The 19,179-nt window shown below is 48.7% G+C and overlaps 1 pseudogene; it reads right to left on the minus strand.

Annotated features, from left to right (window-relative positions):
- The window catches only part of LOC129854951 (very-long-chain 3-oxoacyl-CoA reductase-A-like), a 79,991-nt pseudogene that overhangs the window by 29,082 nt on the left and 31,730 nt on the right, over positions 1-19,179 (minus strand).

A 19,179-nucleotide genomic window follows, 5' to 3' on the forward strand; every position in this document is an offset into this window, starting at 1 on the left:
CCCACCACTCGACCCGCGTCTCCACTCCCCCCACCACTCGACCCGCGCCTCCACTCCCCCCACCACTCTACCCGCGTCTCCACCCCCCACCACTCTACCCGCGTCTCCACCCCCCCTACCATTCTACCCGCGTCTCCACTCCCCCACCACTCTACCCGCGTCTCCACCCCCCCACCAATCTACCTGCGTCTCCACTCCCCCCACCACGCTACCCGCGTCTCCACTCCCCCACCACTCTACCCGCGTCTCCACTCCCCCAAACAGTCGACCCGCGTCTCCACCCCCCCAACCAGTCGACCCGCGTCTCCACCCCCCCCACCCGCGTCTCCACTCCCCCAACCACTCTACCCGCATCTCCACTCAACCACCACTCGACCCGCGTCTCCACTCCCCCAACCACTCGACCCGCGTCTCCATCCCCCCATCCGCATCACCACTCCCCTCACCACTCTACCCGCGTCTCCACTCCCCCACCACTCTAGCCGCGTCTCCACTCCCCCAATCACTCTTCCCGCGTCTCCACTCCCCCAACCACTCGACCCGCATCTCCACTCCCCCAACCACTCTACCCGCGTCTCCACCTCCCCACCCGCGTCTCCACTCCCCTCACCACTCTACCCGTGTCTCCACTCCCCCACCACTCTAGCCGCGTCTCCACTCCCCCAACCACTCGACCCGCGTCTCCACTCCCCCAACACTCGACCCGCGTCTCCACTCCCCCAACACTCGACCCGCGTCTCCACTCCCCCAACACTCGACCCGCGTCTCCACTCCCCCAACACTCGACCCGCGTCTCCACTCCCCCAACCACTCTACCCGCGTCTCCACTCCCCCAACCACTCGACCCGCGTCTCCACCCGCCCAACCACTCGACCCGCGTCTCCACCCCCCCAACAACTCGACCCGCGTCTCCACCCCCCCAAGCACTCGACCCGCGTCTCCACCCCCCCCAACCACTCGACCCGCGTCTCCATCGCCCCCAACCACTCGACCCGCGTCTCCACCGACCCCAACCACTCGACCCGCGTCTCCACCGCCCCCACCACTCGACCCGCGTCTCCACCGCCCCCACCACTCGACCCGCGTCTCCACCGCCCCCACCACTCGACCCGCGTCTCCACCGCCCCCACCACTCGACCCGCGTCTCCACTCGACCCGCGTCTCCACTCCCCCAACCACTCTACCCGCGTCTCCACTCCCCCCACCACTCGACCCGCGTCTCCACTCCCCCCACCACTCGACCCGCGCCTCCACTCCCCCCACCACTCTACCCGCGTCTCCACCCCCCACCACTCTACCCGCGTCTCCACCCCCCCTACCATTCTACCCGCGTCTCCACTCCCCCACCACTCTACCCGCGTCTCCACCCCCCCACCAATCTACCTGCGTCTCCACTCCCCCCACCACGCTACCCGCGTCTCCACTCCCCCACCACTCTACCCGCGTCTCCACCCCCCCCCACCAATCTACCTGCGTCTCCACTCCCCCACCACGCTACCCGCGTCTCCACTCCCCCCACCACTCTACCTGCGTCTCCACCCCCCCACCAGCGCCTCCACCCCCCCACCACTCTAACTGCGTCTCCACCCCCCCACCAGCGCCTCCACCCCCCCACCACGCTACCCGCGTCTCCACCCCCCCCACCACTCTAACCGCGTCTCCACCCCCCCACCAGCGCCTCCACCCCCCCACCACTCTAACTGCGTCTCCACCCCCCCACCAGCGCCTCCACCCCCCCACCACGCTACCCGCGTCTCCACCCCCCCACCACTCTACCCGCGTCTCCACCCCCCCACCACTCTACCCGCGTCTCCACCCCCCCACCACTCTAACCGCGTCTCCATCCCCCCACCACTCTACCCGCCCATCTACCCCCCCACCACTCTACCCGCGTCTCCACCCCCCCACCACTCTCCCTGCGTCTCCACTCCCCCACCACTCTACCCGCGTCTCCACCCCCCCACCACTCTACCTGCGTCTCCACTCTCCCCGCGTCTCCACTCCCCCACCACTCTACCCGCGTCTCCACTCCCCCACCACTCTACCCGCGTCTCCACCCCCCCACCACTCGAACCGCGTCTCCACCCCCCCACCACTCGAACCGCGTCTCCACCCCCCCACCACTCGAACCGCGTCTCCACCCCCCCACCACTCGAACCGCGTCTCCACCCCCCCACCACTCGAACCGCGTCTCCACCCCCACCATCACCCCACCACCTGCGTCACCACCCCCCCCACCACTCTACCCGCGTCTCCACTCCCCCCGCGTCTCCACTCCCCCACCACTCTCCCCGCGTCTCCACCCCCCCACCAGCGCCTCCACCCCCCCACCACTCTAACTGCGTCTCCACCCCCCCACCAGCGCCTCCACCCCCCCACCACGCTACCCGCGTCTCCACCCCCCCACCACTCTACCCGCGTCTCCACCCCCCCACCACTCTACCCGCGTCTCCACCCCCCCACCACTCTAACCGCGTCTCCATCCCCCCACCACTCTACCCGCCCATCTACCCCCCCACCACTCTACCCGCGTCTCCACCCCCCCACCACTCTCCCTGCGTCTCCACTCCCCCACCACTCTACCCGCGTCTCCACCCCCCCACCACTCTACCTGCGTCTCCACTCTCCCCGCGTCTCCACTCCCCCACCACTCTACCCGCGTCTCCACTCCCCCACCACTCTACCCGCGTCTCCACCCCCCCACCACTCGAACCGCGTCTCCACCCCCCCACCACTCGAACCGCGTCTCCACCCCCCCACCACTCGAACCGCGTCTCCACCCCCCCACCACTCGAACCGCGTCTCCACCCCCACCATCACCCCACCACCTGCGTCACCACCCCCCCCACCACTCTACCCGCGTCTCCACTCCCCCCGCGTCTCCACTCCCCCACCACTCTCCCCGCGTCTCCACTCCCCCACAACTCTACCCGCGTCTCCACTCCCCCACCACTCTACCCGCGTCTCCACCCCCCCACCACTCTACCCGCGTCTCCACTCCCCCCACCACTCTACCCGCGTCTCCACTCCCCCACCACTCTACCCGCGTCTCCACCCCCCCACCACTCTACCCGCGTCTCCACCCCCCCACCACTCTACCCGCGTCTCCACCCCCCCACCACTCTACCCGAGTCTCCACTCCCCCACCACTCTACCCGCGTCTCCACCCTCCCACCACTCTACCCGCGTCTCCACTCTCCCCGCGTCTCCACTCCCCCACCACTCTACCCGCGTCTCCACCCCCCCCACCACTCTACCCGCGTCTCCACCCCCCCCACCACTCTACCCGCGTCTCCACTCCCCCCACCACTCTACCCGCGTCTCCACTCCCCCCACCACTCTACCCGCGTCTCCACCCCCCCACCACTCTACCCGAGTCTCCACTCCCCCACCACTCTACCCGCGTCTCCACCCTCCCACCACTCTACCCGCGTCTCCACCCTCCCACCACTCTACCCGCGTCTCCACTCCCCCACCACTCTACCCGCGTCTCCACTCCCCCACCACTCTACCCGCGTCTCCACTCCCCCACCACTCTACCCGCGTCTCCACTCCACCACCACTCTACCCGCGTCTCCACTCCACCACCACTCTACCCGCGTCTCCACCCTCTCCCCGCGTCTCTACCCCCCCACCACCCTACCTGCGTCTCCACCCCCCCACCACCCTACCTGCGTCTCCACTCTCCCCGCGTCTCCACTCCCCCACCACTCTACCCGAGTCTCCACTCCCCCACCACTCTACCCGCGTCTCTACTCCCCCACCACTCTACCTGCGTCTCCACTCTCCCCGCGTCTCCACTCTCCCCACCACTCTACCCGCGTCTCCACTCCCCCACCACTCTACCCGCGTCTCCACTCCCCCACCACTCTACCCGCGTCTCCACCCTCCCACCACTCGAACAGCGTCTCCACCCCCCCCACCACTCGAACCGCGTCTCCACCCCCCACCATTCTACCAGCGTCTCCACCCCCACCATCACCCCACCACCTGCGTCACCACCCCCCCACCTCTCTACCCGCGTCTCCACTCTCCCCGCGTCTCCACTCCCCCACCACTCCACCCGCGTCTCCACTCCCCCACCACTCCACCCGCGTCTCCACTCCCCCACCACTCCCCCCGCGTCTCCACCCTCCCACCACTCCCCCCGCGTCTCCACCCTCCCACCACTCTACCCGCGTCTCCACCCCCCCACCACTCGAACCGCGTCTCCACCCCCACCTGTCTCCACCCCCCCACCATTCTACCAGCGTCTCCACCCCCACCATCACCCCACCATTCTACCAGCGTCTCCACCATCACCCCACCACCTGCGTCACCACCCCCTCCACCACTCTAACCGCGTCTCCACTCCCCCACCACTCGACCCGCGTCTCCACCCCCTCCAACCCGCATCTCCACCCCCCTCACAACCCGCGTCTCCACCCACCCACCAGCGTTTCCACCCCCCACCACTCTACCCGCGTCTCCACTCACACCCCTTGGTCTCCACTCCCCCACCACTCGACCCGCATCTCCACCACTCCACCCGCGTCTCCACCCCCCCCAACCCGCATCTCCACCCCCCATCTCCACCCACCAGCGTTTCCACCCCCCCACCACTCAACCCGCGTCTCCACCCACCCACCAGCGTCTCCACCCCCCCCCCCCCCCAACCCGCATCTCCACCCCCCTCACACCCCTTGGTCTCCACTCCCCCACCACTCGACCCGCGTCTCCACCCACCCACCAGCGTCTCCACCCTCCAGCCTGCCAAACCTCAATGTGTAACAATCAATGTGGAGATTGACTACATACCTATAATGGTTACATACGAACGTCCATGCAACATGACAATGATTTTTTGAATCTACGACAAGATAATAACCGATCACAGAGCTAGAGCGCAGACAAACCCGAACCCCGAGGCATAGAAACCGAGAGTATATCAAACTAGGTCATTATATCAATGTGACACGTGTTCGATCCCTTAAACGCACATGGCATTCATTTTGTACCAAATTAAAATATCATTCCAAACCCAGAAAAAAATTTTTTTAGACAAACGTGCGTCATGATGCAGAGAAAGATGTGGCCGTTTTGCATATGAGAACGTCTAAGATAAAACCTATCCGGATGCTATGGAGTGCGCGATGGGCCAATTGCGCAGCAAAACGAAAACGCGCTTCTCCTCCAGACGCAGTAGTATTCTCGAATGAGGAGACTGGATAACTGGGTCAAGCTAGGCCAAAGCTATTGCAACGAGATTAGTCTCCGCATTATGCAAAGACACGATCCTAAACATGTCTACACAGCGAAGACAAACTTCTAGATGACCAAAACGGCGACAGAAAGCCCTATAGTTTTAACCCACACAAATAAACAATTTTTAAACGAGAAACTGTCTGGATACGAATTGGACCAAATACAGCCAGAGGCAAACAAACTAATAATCAAAGATCAATATATTTGATAACCCATTGCGTCAACAAAAAAACATGGTAACACAGTACGCATGACCAAATATATAAACTGTTGAATAACCCAACGATGTTAACATTAGGCATCTATATTTATAGAATTGGGCAGGTTGTTCCTACATCAAGTGGATGGGCAATTGTTGCCCAGTGTGCCGCTGGATGAATGCTCACCCACAACACATGACAGATCACAACAGATCACAACAGATCTCTGAATGAGCGCACAACCTGCGCAAATTGGTTTGTGGTTCATCTATACTGGACATCTTTGTCGATTCTAAAGCAGGGCGAAAAACGCTGGTTTGGGTTCTGGAACATCAGTCAGAGGTGCTGAAGTGCGGGTGTTGCGCACACACACACACACACAAAAAAAAAGATTTAGCCAATAAGCATGATCTTGTTAATAACCAGTTAGTGCGTTTACTCGATAGCCCTGTTACACAACTCGACTTTCTAATGTCGCTGATACGTCAAAAATGACGAGAATACAGTTTTTTGGGGAATTGCAAAGTTTCCCTGAAATATCCCAATGTTGACATTTTATTGTCGAGTTCAGGGCTTATTGAACAGCCTTCGTGACTTGGGTTTTTTCGTAAGGAATTCGTGTGACCAACTCACCTGCCCATTTGCCCAATTTCGGAGAGAGCAACTGTCCATTTCCCAAGACCCAAATCCGAAAACCTTGGAGGAGTCGGTGGAGCACCCATAAAGACAGTGAGGCCACGGTGAATGTCCCGACCCAGAAGAGTGGCGTCTCCGTCATATGAAGCATGTCGTCCACCTTCAACGAATGCATGACAGCGGCTTTTTAGTGACTGTTTGGAGACCTCAAATTTAGGCAACGTGCTCTAATTTCAAGACACACCGTGAGTCCCTTTATAAGGTGGTTGTAGCGTCACACTCCCACAACTCCCCCAACACTCGTCTATCCAGATTTAAGCACACGCCCACCACCTACTCTACGGCTGCCTGCAAACCCCCCTCCACTCGTGATTGGCTACAACAGCTGTCTACCAATAGAAACGGCCCACACTTTGGTGAATTTACATGTCAATCACAAAGAGTCTATTCCCATTCATGCAATTTTGTGTGTGAAGGAGGGGGGGTCACATGTAGGTCCTAGGTGAGGAGCGATTGGGCGCACATTACGGCAACTTCTTTTCCGAGCCTTTTATTGGCTCTTGTCAAACAGGTTTTTCAGTTTCAGTCAGGGTTATGAAACCCTCCAAACCCACGCGTTCAAAAAAAACTGTCCACACCACTTTATGAATGGAAGGATGCTCCGATTGGTCGAACAATAATCTATCCACCAGCCTCCCGGAGAGCTTTTGGAAAGACGCCATTCGATAAAGAAATGTCTATCATTGGTATCAGCGCGCACCCTTCTGGACATGACTCATTCGCCTATTTTAAGCACCGTGGTACCATTATATTGATAATTACAACATGTGATAGGGTATGTGTGAGTAAGCATTTTACTGTTAGTCTAAACCTATTGTCTACGAAGCATGTGACGAATACAATTGTATTTTGTTTGACATTTCACAGTTAAAGCTTATAAGCACACGCGTGTTTTTTTTGCTTACATTTTATGAGAGCTTAGAGGCGCGCGTGAACAAGAGCAACTCCCCCCCCATAAAAACTACAAACCCCATCTGGCCGGTTTCATTCTATTCTCATGTTTCGCGAGACTACTGTCTCGCCATAGTAAATCAAAGATGGTGGATAAATAAAGACGTCCCACTCCCACAACTGTGACAAAAAAAATCAAAGTTCCGGTCTGCTTAAGGGGTCTCTCATTAGCACCAATGCATTAGCAGCTGTGTCTGGTCTGCTCAGTTGAATATGAACCAGAGAAAATGAGAGTGAGATGTCTCGCTTCCTCTTCTGTCTCTGAGTAAATTTCCCAAACACGGAAGAGGAGGGGTGGATGTGTGATTATATAAACAGAGAGACAGTCAGTGAATTTCTAACATTTTATTCCGTTGCACTGTACATTTGTGAGCCACAATGACAAGTCGAACATGATTATTGAGAGAATATGCGTCTCCTTTGCGCGATGTCACGACTGTGGAAAAATGTAGACTTGTTGTTAGGCATTTTGAGGTACAGTGCGTCAGCTAGCAATCCAGACTGAGCGTCTCACAACAGTGTATCCTAGGCTATTCTTGCCTTGAAGACACCCCGCTGTCGCCATAGTCTATTAGCTGTATGCTTGCACCGACATGTAACTTAACATGAAATATGAACAAACCACAAATGCCTTAGAACATTTTACCAATGCAATGTGCTCAGCAAAATGTGCTTAGTAGGAAAAAACGATTGACTTTTGACAAGTCATCATTCAATCATTTGCATTCTTTGACAGAAGTGAAGATCATTCGATATATACGTGATAGGTAGCGCCTACGTTATGGCTTGGATGAACTGGCGTTTCAGACGTTTATCTCACTTTTGTAACATAGCCTATTTGGCATAGTAGCAAACTTACAGAATATTCTTACATGAATATATCTCTTCAGATGATAGGATATTACTCAAACAGGGGTTATTCATTAAGAGGTAGCCTATTTTATTTATCATCCTGCTTAGATAGCTTATGAATGTGATGTAACTTAACTTTACCAACTATAGAGCCATTTTATAAAGGTCCATCAGAATTAATCTCTAAATTAAAGACAGCAACAAAAACAAAGGGGCAAAAACATTTACAATCAATGAGTATTTTGAAAAGATCTTTCAGCATTTGAGATCTTATGAACGTGCATCAAAGAGACATGACTTACAGTCTATACCCATCAAATGAATACAACAATTCCACATGTAATTGTAAATTAGGATAAAAATACATTCATATATTCAGCACTCTTCATATGTCACGTCCATCTGTTTTGTGAGTTACGTCAGTAGTAGTTATTCACACTGCTCTGAGCCCCCACCACGAACATCTGAAAAACAGTGATTATGCGTCAGCCCATAACGTTAGCAATACACAATGACACCCCAGCCAAAAATAGAGAGATTTTTTTTAAATGCCCAAAAATAAGAGGTGAAATCAACAATTCATCACCCCATTCACGCACAGATATTTCAGAATAATTTCAAAACAATCATATCAATGCTGAAAATATCCAACACCTTTCTCATCTCCAATGAAGAAGTAGTTATATTTACCACATAACATAACTCACAACAACTTCCTCAACCTGTCATTATGATTTTCTGCCATGGTTTCAAATATGACAATGCACAATAAACAAAAAAAGGATATGTAAATATTCTACACGACTTTGTCGGCTACTCAAACACCCAACAGCTTATTTAGCAACAAATTCCATACATCATGCCACGCAACAACATTTTCTCTTGTAGAGAATATATATATATATATATATGTGTTTTTGCACATGCATTTTTTTTAATGGAACATCATGTGATGAATTATAGACAGGTATGTATTCATAAAGACCTATACGCAGTCACACACCGATTATACATTAACAGAAATAGTGTCCCCGGTAACACATTAAAAATAAGGCATTTATTGACATTGCAACAGCCCATTTGATGGAAAATATAAAACACATTTCAGCGTTGGGAGTTCAAAGGAGATCTGTATATTCTAATGGTCTAATCCTGCATCATCTGAATAACTGGCTGTATGAATCGGCTAAGAAACACTACTCTGCTGTCAGACAGTCACTCTAGTTCTTCAATATCTTCAATAAATAAATATCCTGTAATATGTTTTAACTGTCCTGTCTTCTAGTTAGGCCATGTAGTATGTATTTTCAGTGCAATTTGTAATGATGTAAATTCTGCTTTTCTACAGTTTTTCTTTCAAGTCAAAGTCAAATGCATCCTATTTGACTTAAACACATTTCAGCGTCGTGTGCAGTTGGAATGGGACATACAACTCATTCAGAATTACAGAAAATATATGGACTCTCATCTTGACAATATTCTGAAACACCTGGGTGTTGCATACATTTCCCCTGAAACACACACAGTTACTCCACTAGTATCGCGTGGGCTGCTACACTTTCCCCTCTCTTTTGTCCAGTTCATATAATTTCCCCCCTGTTTCAAACAATCACCATGTGTATGTTTATCTCTGTTTTGTACGTACATTTGACATTTGTAATAAAATATACCAATCAATATTTTCTTTGATGTGTAAGTGTTTAAAATGGCCCCTCGAAGTCATACGGAGAGCGCAACAGTTTAGCACTGCCGTTCAGTGGACAGCGACACTCATCTAACAGCCCCCAGCTCGGCTGCTCATGTGCTCCAATATTATGTCCTCTCAATATTAAAGCAATTGTTCATGATGTTTAGGGAACTTTTTCTCCACAGACAAGGTATGTACCAATATGCATACAGCTGTGCATACATTTTTCAAGCTCTTCCCTGCTGGCACATGCTGCATGTGCTTCAAAATACAACGTGAATTTACAGACCTTGCTTTTTATTTTGTTTTTATCTGATTATTTCTAACCTGGTCACAATTCCACACTGAAACTGCCACATTAAGGCAATCTAATTGCTCTTATCTTTGACAACATTTGAAATACACAATATAATATCTGTGTAAGAGTAAAGGACAAAATACCCGGTTTCTTGACAAACGTATGATTCAGTCACAGTACCACAGTTTTCAAATATACCATCAAACTGCCTGCTCCTTCACAAACGAGTAGAGCGCGTATTCACACTGAGAATTACAGCAATACTTTACCGAGCCCAAGCACAGTCTATCAAGAATTTCAGTTCTAACTTCATCAAACACTCCCTAACAAACTAACAAGCAATTTACTAATGTCTTAGTTGTACGACACAGAACATAAGACATTTTGATAAGTAATTAACGTCTTTCTAATATTTTGATAAATTACAGTACCGTGATAATATCTGCATGGTTAAATCAAATCAGTAGGCCACACAAGGTCGTACTTAAAGACTACATGATTTTGCAAGCAAAAGAGTCTAACTATATAATGCTAAAATGTATTACATTTCTTAGGGAGAGGACATAAAATTTTATCAATCAATATATTCATACACATCCTCTATCTCTCTCTCTCTCTCACACACACACACACGTGCAAACACACACACACACACACCTTTCCAGACACCCCTCTTACATACTGTATACTAACACACACTCTTGAAACAGACAAACACACTATTTTATCTCTCTCTCACACACACACAATATTATTTGGTAGTTCAAAGGACATCTGTATATTCTAATGGTCTAATCCTGCATCATCTGAATAACTGGCTGTATGAATCGGCTAAGAAACACTACTCTGCTGTCAGACAGTCACTCTAGTTCTTCAATATCTTCAATAAATAAATATCCTGTAATATGTTTTAACTGTCCTGTCTTCTAGTTAGGCCATGTAGTATGTATTTTCAGTGCAATTTGTAATGATGTAAATTCTGCTTTTCTTCAGTTTTTCTTTCAAATCAAAGTCAACTGCATCCTATTTGACGCTGAGTACTATGTGTACTACACTATAATACTATGTGTACTACACTATAATACTATGTATTCTACACTATACTACTATGTATACTACACTATAATACTATGTGTACTACACTATAATGCTATGTATATTTCACTATAATACTATGTGCTGGCCGTAACCTATATATTAATAGTCTAATATATATAGAAGTGGAAACATTGATCATAAACAAGACTTTAAATCGTTTCTCTGGTTCTGAAATTGTTTGAACTTTCTAACATTTTTTTTTTTAATTGTCAGAACCGCCACAGAACACAGAACTTTTCAAGAATTGGTTGGATTCTAACCTGGTCACAATTACACAATGAAACTGCCATGTTTAGGCTACCTAATCTTTGACAACTTTTGAAAATAACTAATACATACAGTATTTATATTTGGATGGAGCTGCTACCACAGAGTAATTCAATGTTATGTAGAGTACCATTTAATGGGCAAGTGTTGAGGTGGGCAGAGGTCAAAGGACAGAGGGCAGAGGACCCACCAATGTTGTCTCTATATCTATGGAGAATTTAACAGTGTAGTTTTGTTTCATCCCATGCCTACAGCCAATGGTTGCGTCTAAAATGGCACCCCTATTCCCTTTATTCGTGCACTACCTTTCACCAGAGCCTTATACAGTCTAGTGGATAATTACCTGGAACTCTTTTCTTCTGGAGGCAGAGTGACAGGTGTGCATCAGACGCGGTCCAGGTTGAGAGGATACACACACACACACACACACACGCACACACGCACACACACACACACACACACACACACACACACACACACACCCTAACTTATCTTTACATGTTGGAGTTGAAAATGTTCACCTCAACTAAGACAATCATTACCAGTACAACTATTGTAAACTTATACCTACAATTTATCTAAGTAAATCTTAGAGCTTCAAGAACACTGCCAATTCAAGAGCAAAATTAGGATTCAAGATCAGCTGCTAAATATTTTGCATGTGTGCTAACATATGTCTCTTGGAACAAAGAAAAAACTATTTTCTCCTCTCACATTGAATTATCAATGGGATACTTCACAAATGGAACAGGAGGATTGACTACTCTTTGTCCTTTTTCTGTTCTAAGAATACTCTGTAATTTGTATTTTCTAAGAATATTCATTGTCCTTTTTCTGTTCCAGGAATACTCTGTAATTTGTATATTCTAAGAATATTAATTGTCATTTTTCTGTTCTAAGAATACTCTGTAATTTGTATATTCTAAGAATATTAATTGTCATTTTTCTGTTCTAAGAATACTCTGTAATTTGTATTTTCTAAGAATATTCATTGTCATTTTTCTGTTCTAAGAATACTCTGTCATTTGTATATTCTAAGAATATTAATTGTCATTTTTCTGTTCTAAGAATACTCTGTCTGTCACGTTCCTGATCTGTTTTCCTTTGTTATGTATTTGTTTTAGTTGGTCAGGGCGTGAGTTGGGTGGGTTGGTCTAGGTTTCTATTTCTATGTTGGGTTTTTGTGTTCGGCCTGGTATGATTCTCAATCAGAGACAGGTGTGTATCGTTTGTCTCTGATTGGGAGTCATACTAAGGCAGCCAGGGTTTCACTGGTGTTTTTGTGGGTGTTTGTTCTTGTGTCAGCGTTTGGGCCACACAGGACTGTTGCAGGTTAGTCACGTTTGTTGTTTTGTTAATTTGTAGTGTTTGTTGGTTTGCCATTAAAACATGAATACCTACTACTCCGCATCTTGGTCCGATCCATGCTCCTCCTCGTCTGAGGAGGAGAACGACTACGACAACCTTTACAGAAACACCCACCAAAACAGGATCAAGCGGAGTGGAGAAGGAAGGCAGGAACAACAACAATGGGGAAAAGATGAATGGACTTGGGAGGAGATCCTAGACGGTAAAGGACCCTGGGCAGAGCCAGTGGAGTGTCGCCGCCCCAAAGCGGAGCTGGAGGCAGCGAAAGCGGAGAGGAGGTTTTATGAGGCTAAAGCAAGGCAGAGCGGCTGGAAGCCCGAGAGGCTCACCCAAAAATTTCTTGGGGGGGGGGGCTAAAGGGGAGTGTGGCGAAGCCGGGTTGGTTACCTGAGCCAACTCCCCGGGCTTACCGTGGAGTGAGAGGGCGTCGTACTGGTCAGACACCGTGTTATGCGCTAAAGCGCACGGTGTCCCCAGTACGCGTGCTTAGCCCAGTGCGGGCTATTCCACCTTGCCGCACTGGGAGGGCTGGGTTGGGCATCGAGCCGGATGTCATGAAGCCGGCCCAACGTATCTGGCCTCCAGTACGTCTCCTCGGGCCGGCGTACATGGCACCAGCCTTACAGGTGGTGTCCCCGGTTCGCCTGCATAGCCCAGTGCGGGCTATTCCACCTCGCCGCACTGGCAGGGCTACGGGGACCATTCAACCTGGTAGGGTTGGGGAGGCTCGGTGCTCAAGAGCACGTGTCCTCCTTCACGGTCCGGTATATCCGGCGCCACCTTCCCACCCCAGCTCAGTACCACCAGTGCCTACTCCACGCACCAGGCTTCCAGTGCGTTTCCAGAGCCCTGTTCCTCCTCCACGCACTCTCCCTGTGGTGCATGTCTCCAGCCCAGTGCCTCCAGTTCCGGCACCACGCACCAGGCCTACTGTGCGCCTCAGCAGGTCAGAGTCGGCCGTCTGCCCAACGCCGCCTGCGCTGCTTGCCTGCTCAGCGCTGCCCGAACTGTCTGCCTGCCCAGCGTGGTCTGAACTGTCTGCCTGCCCAGCGCTGCCCGTCTGTCCCGAGCCTTCAGAGCCGTCCAGCCAGGACCAGCCAGAGCCGTCCAGCCAGGACCAGCCAGAGCCGTCCAGCCAGGACCAGCCAGAGCCGTCCAGCCAGGACCTGCCAGAGCCGTCCAGCCAGGACCAGCCAGAGCCGTCCAGCCAGGACCAGCCAGAGCCGTCCAGCCAGGACCAGCCAGAGCCGTCCAGCCAGGACCAGCCAGAGCCGTCCAGCCAGGATCAGCCAGAGCCGTCCAGCCAGGATCAGCCAGAGCCCCTCAGCCAGGACCTGCCAGAGCCCCTCAGCCAGGACCTGCCAGAGTCCCTCAGCCAGGACCTGCCAGAGTCCCTCAGCCAGGACCTGCCAGAGTCCCTCAGCCAGGACCTGCCAGAGTCCCTCAGCCAGGAGCTGCCGTCCCTCAGCCCGGAGCTGCTGGTCCTTATCCCGGTGCTGCCCCTTATCCCGATGCTGCCCCTTCATTTAGGTGGGTTTAGTTGGAGGGTGGTCATTGGGAGGGGGATACGGAAGCGGGGAGTGACTATGGTGGGGTGGGGACCTCGCCCAGCGCCAGAGCCGCCACCGTGGACAGACGCCCACCGACCCTCCCCTAGACTTTGTGCTGGTGTGCCCGGAGTTCGCACCTTAAGGGGGGGTTCTGTCACGTTCCTGACCTGTTTTCCTTTGTTATGTATTTGTTTTAGTTGGTCAGGGCGTGAGTTGGGTGGGTTGGTCTAGGTTTCTATTTCTATGTTGGGTTTTTGTGTTCGGCCTGGTATGATTCTCAATCAGAGACAGGTGTGTATCGTTTGTCTCTGATTGGGAGTCATACTAAGCCAGCCAGGGTTTCACTGGTGTTTTTGTGGGTGTTTGTTCTTGTGTCAGCGTTTGGGCCACACAGGACTGTTGCAGGTTAGTCACGTTTGTTGTTTTGTTAATTTGTAGTGTTTGTTGGTTTGCCATTAAAACATGAATACCTACTACTCCGCATCTTGGTCCGATCCATGCTCCTCCTCGTCTGAGGAGGAGAACGACTACGACAACCTTTACACTGTCATTTGTATTTTCTAAGAATATTCATTGTCCTTTTTCTGTTCCAAGAATACTCTGTAGTTTGTATATTCTAAGAATATTCATGGTAATTTTTCTGTTCTAAGAATACTCTGTAATTTTTCTGTACTAAGCATATTCTGTAATTTTTATATTCAAAGAATACTCTGTCTTTTTTCTGTTCTTAGAATACTCGTGATCATTTTTTCCGTTCTAAAAATACTCTGTAATTGTTCTGTTCTAATCTCTTTATCAAACTGGATATTAGTTTCAGAGGACAAGAGCTTTAAATCAATGACCAAAACAATATACTAATATAATATTTTGAGAACAGAAGTATGTGCAGTTGTACATGTGTGGCTTTATATCTGGATTTATATACAGTCATTGATATCAAACAAAGTTTTTGAAACATATACATATTGTTTGCTCACAAATACATGCATGATTTCCTTGGCTTGTTCTGAGTATCATCTCATAAATGGCATCTATAGCACCAGGAAATGACCGAATCTGACGCCAGAATGGCACCTACCCACGTCTGCCTGGTCTATATGAGACACCTTACTTTAACCATTGTTTATTTGAGTATTTTTCATGACAAAGCATGCTGGGTAAAATGCTCCTTTTTAAAGAAGCACACACTCAACAAGACACAGAGACAATGACTAACAAGATATAGTGACAATGACTAACAAGATACAGTGACAATGACTAACAAGATATAGTGACAATGACTAACAAGATATAGTGACAATGACTAACAAGATATAGTGACAACGACTAACAAGATATAGTGACAACGACTAACAAGATATAGTGACAACGACTAACAAGATATAGTGACAACGACTAACAAGATATAGTGACAATGACTAACAAGATACAGTGACAATGACTAACAAGATACAGAAACATTGACTAACAAGACACAGTGACAATGACTAACAAGATACAGTGACAATGACTAACAAGACACAGAGACATTGACTAACAAGACACAGCGACAATGACTAACAAGACACAGTGACAATGACTAACAAGACACAGAAAGATTGACTAACAAGACACAGTGACAATGACTAACAAGATACAGTGACAATGACTAACAAGACACAGTGACAATGACTAACAAGACACAGTGACATTGACTAACAAGACACAGACACATTGACTAACAAGATACAGTGACAATGACTAACAAGACACAGAAACATTGACTAACAAGACACGGTGACAATGACTAACAAGACACAGAGAGGATGATTAAGAGGACACAGAGAGGATGGAACCCTAAGTCTTGTTTCTATCCCTGACCTCTGGTACCGTAAATGTCAGAATAAGAGTACTGATCTAGGATCAGCCACCCACCTGTCCATATAATCTTATCCATTGGGATCCAAAAGACAAAACTGAGCCTACAACAGCACTCCTAATATGATATGGATGATCTTGTTCCCCCTGACACCGAATAGACTGTATTCATGGTTTTACTTCCAATGAAATGTTAAGTTCTGCTTGAGAGACTCTCCTCAGAAAACAGTGAGGTCGGCAGTATTGTCAGCCTTTGAGATTTGTTTCGGGAACAGATTAGGACAAAATTTGGGCAATTTCATTATGTATCTAGACACACTCTAGATGTTGCTCTTTTTTCCCTCCAAGTTTGTTGTCTCTCTCTCTCTCTCTACGTCTCTCGCTCTCTCTCTCTCTCTCTCTCGCTCTCTCATAGTGCATGTGCCCCGCCCAAAATGGCCGTCATTCAGCGTACCTCCTCTCTCGTTGATACCTCCTGATACCTCCTGATAACTCCTGATACCTCCTGATACCTCCTGATACCTCCTGATAACTCCTGATACCTCCTGATAACTCCTGATACCTCCTGAAACCTCCTCTATTGAACTTTCTGGATTCTTCTCCTTCTATTTGACCCCCCCCCCCCAGTTGTTTTGTACTCTTAGTCCGTTTCTTTCCACCATTTTCCTCTTCCTCTTCTCCCAGGATGTACAAATCCCTCAGTTTCACCACTCCCCCATTCACAACATCCTGTCTTTAATAAATCTCATATGAAAACAAAAGAAAGACACAGACGCTATGAGACTCTGCTCATAACAATGGGAGTAATGAAGACACAGACGTCATGAGACTCTGCTCATAACAATGGGAGTAATGAAGACACAGACGTCATGAGACTCTGCTCATAACAATGGGAGTAATGAAGACACAGACGTCATGAGACTCTGCTCATAACAATGGGAGTAATGAAGACACAGACGCTATGAGACTCTGCTCATAACAATGGGAGTAATGAAGACACAGACGTCATGAGACTCTGCTCATAACAATGGGAGTAATGAAGACACAGACGTCATGAGACTCTGCTCATAACAATGGGAGTAATGAAGACACAGACGTCATGAGACTCTGCTCATAACAATGGGAGTAATGAAGACACAGACGTCATGAGACTCCGCTCATAACAATGGGAGCAACACACTACTATTACTATGACGACAAAGTGACAAACACACTGTAAAACTCACATGAGCAGCAAGTGATATTGTGTGCGCACACACAGACACAGGCACAGACACACACACACACGGGCGCATCTCGCCATTCAAGCAGTTTGGGTCTTTCAAATACACACAAACAGAGCATCCGATTTGTTAAACAATTTCTCCAAAACCCTTTGGGTGTTGCTGGTTGTCTTAAAGCACTCTTACCGTTCAAATTAAATGAAAAATATTTTGGGAATTGGAGATACTTTAGTATAATTGGGATTGATGCCTGAAATTAAATGAAGTAAAATAGTAAAGATAAAGAATTAAACAACACCGTTTCGGTAGGCCTAGGGTTCCCCAGGTTTCCAGATATCCCATGTGGAAGGTTCTCTGAATCAGGAGGGAATAAAGCAAGAAATCTAGAAAGTTTCTGGAATTTTCCAACCCTAGGTAGGGTCCACACATGGTGTTGTCACACTCTGTTCACAGTGATTAAGGAACTCTGCCATTGCCCCGAGCTGAGCACATGTTCAGTTTACATCCCCAGTTTACAATTGGCTCATTCATCCCCCTCCTCTCCCCTGTAACTATTCCCCAGGTCGTTGCTGCAAATGAGAACGTGTTCTCAGTCAACTTACCTGGTAAAATAACGGTAAAATAAATAAATAAAAAATGTTACATGGGTGGATAGTAATTAACAGAGCACATGTTACATGGGTGGATAGTAATTAACAGAGCACATGTTACATGGGTGGATAGTAATTAACAGAGCACATTTTACATGGGTGGATAGTAATTAACAGAGCACATGTTACATGGGTGGATAGTAATTAACAGAGCACATGTTACATGGGTGGATAGTAATTAACAGAGCACATGTTACATGGGTGGATAGTAAATAACAGAGCACATGTTACATGGGTGGACAGTAATAAACAGAGCACATGTTACATGGGTGGACAGTAAATAACAGAGCACATGTTACATGGGTGGACAGTAATTAACAGAGCACATGTTACATGGGTGGATAGTAATTAACAGAGCACATGTTACATGGGTGGACAGTAAATAACAGAGCACATGCTACATGGGTGGACAGTAATAAACAGAGCACATGTTACATGGGTGGATAGTAAATAACAGAGCACATGTTACATGGGTGGACAGTAAATAACAGAGCACATGTTACATGCTTAGACAGTAATTAACAGAGCACATGTTACATGGGTGGACAGTAAATAACAGAGCACCGTTGTGTTTCTGGTAGGAGGAGTAGTGCTCCCTTTTGGGCTGGGACTCTTGATGGTGGGTGTTACAGTCTCACCAGCCCACAGGCATCTCTGGACAGACTGTTCACAGTTCCTGAATGTGTTTGCAAGATTACACACTCAAAAACACAAATACATAAACGCACACACAAATGGCTATCTAATTTTCCTCCCAACAAAGGGACACCCCCTAACTCCACTGAAATGTCAAACATGCTAATTGCTAACCCGTTAGCTAACATTATTACGACACCAATAATTACAAGACATTAATGTCTTGATCACAAGATAACACTGTTGAAGGTAATATATTTCTTAAATAATACGGGGTGATACGCTAGCATGTTTCAACAAGAAGAGTGCTGTTGAAGTGGGCAACCCACAGCACAATATCAGGTGCAGTGAGATTGGATTAAAATGTCCTATATTAGTGGCATACTTGGTATTTTATCACTTCATCAACAGCTTCCAAATCCCTTTTTTTTAAACATACTATACTTTCCACTTTCCTATGTCAAGTTTCTCAAAAGTATTATTGAATGTCGCAGACACACTCACAACCCAGTGACTGCACAGACATTCTCTGTTATTTGTTTACGGGCGACCACATCCATCTGGTGGAAACACACACACACACACACACACACACACACACA

This window comes from Salvelinus fontinalis, chromosome 5 (assembly GCF_029448725.1).
Source record: "Salvelinus fontinalis isolate EN_2023a chromosome 5, ASM2944872v1, whole genome shotgun sequence".
NCBI classification, from domain to species: Eukaryota; Metazoa; Chordata; class Actinopteri; order Salmoniformes; family Salmonidae; genus Salvelinus; species Salvelinus fontinalis.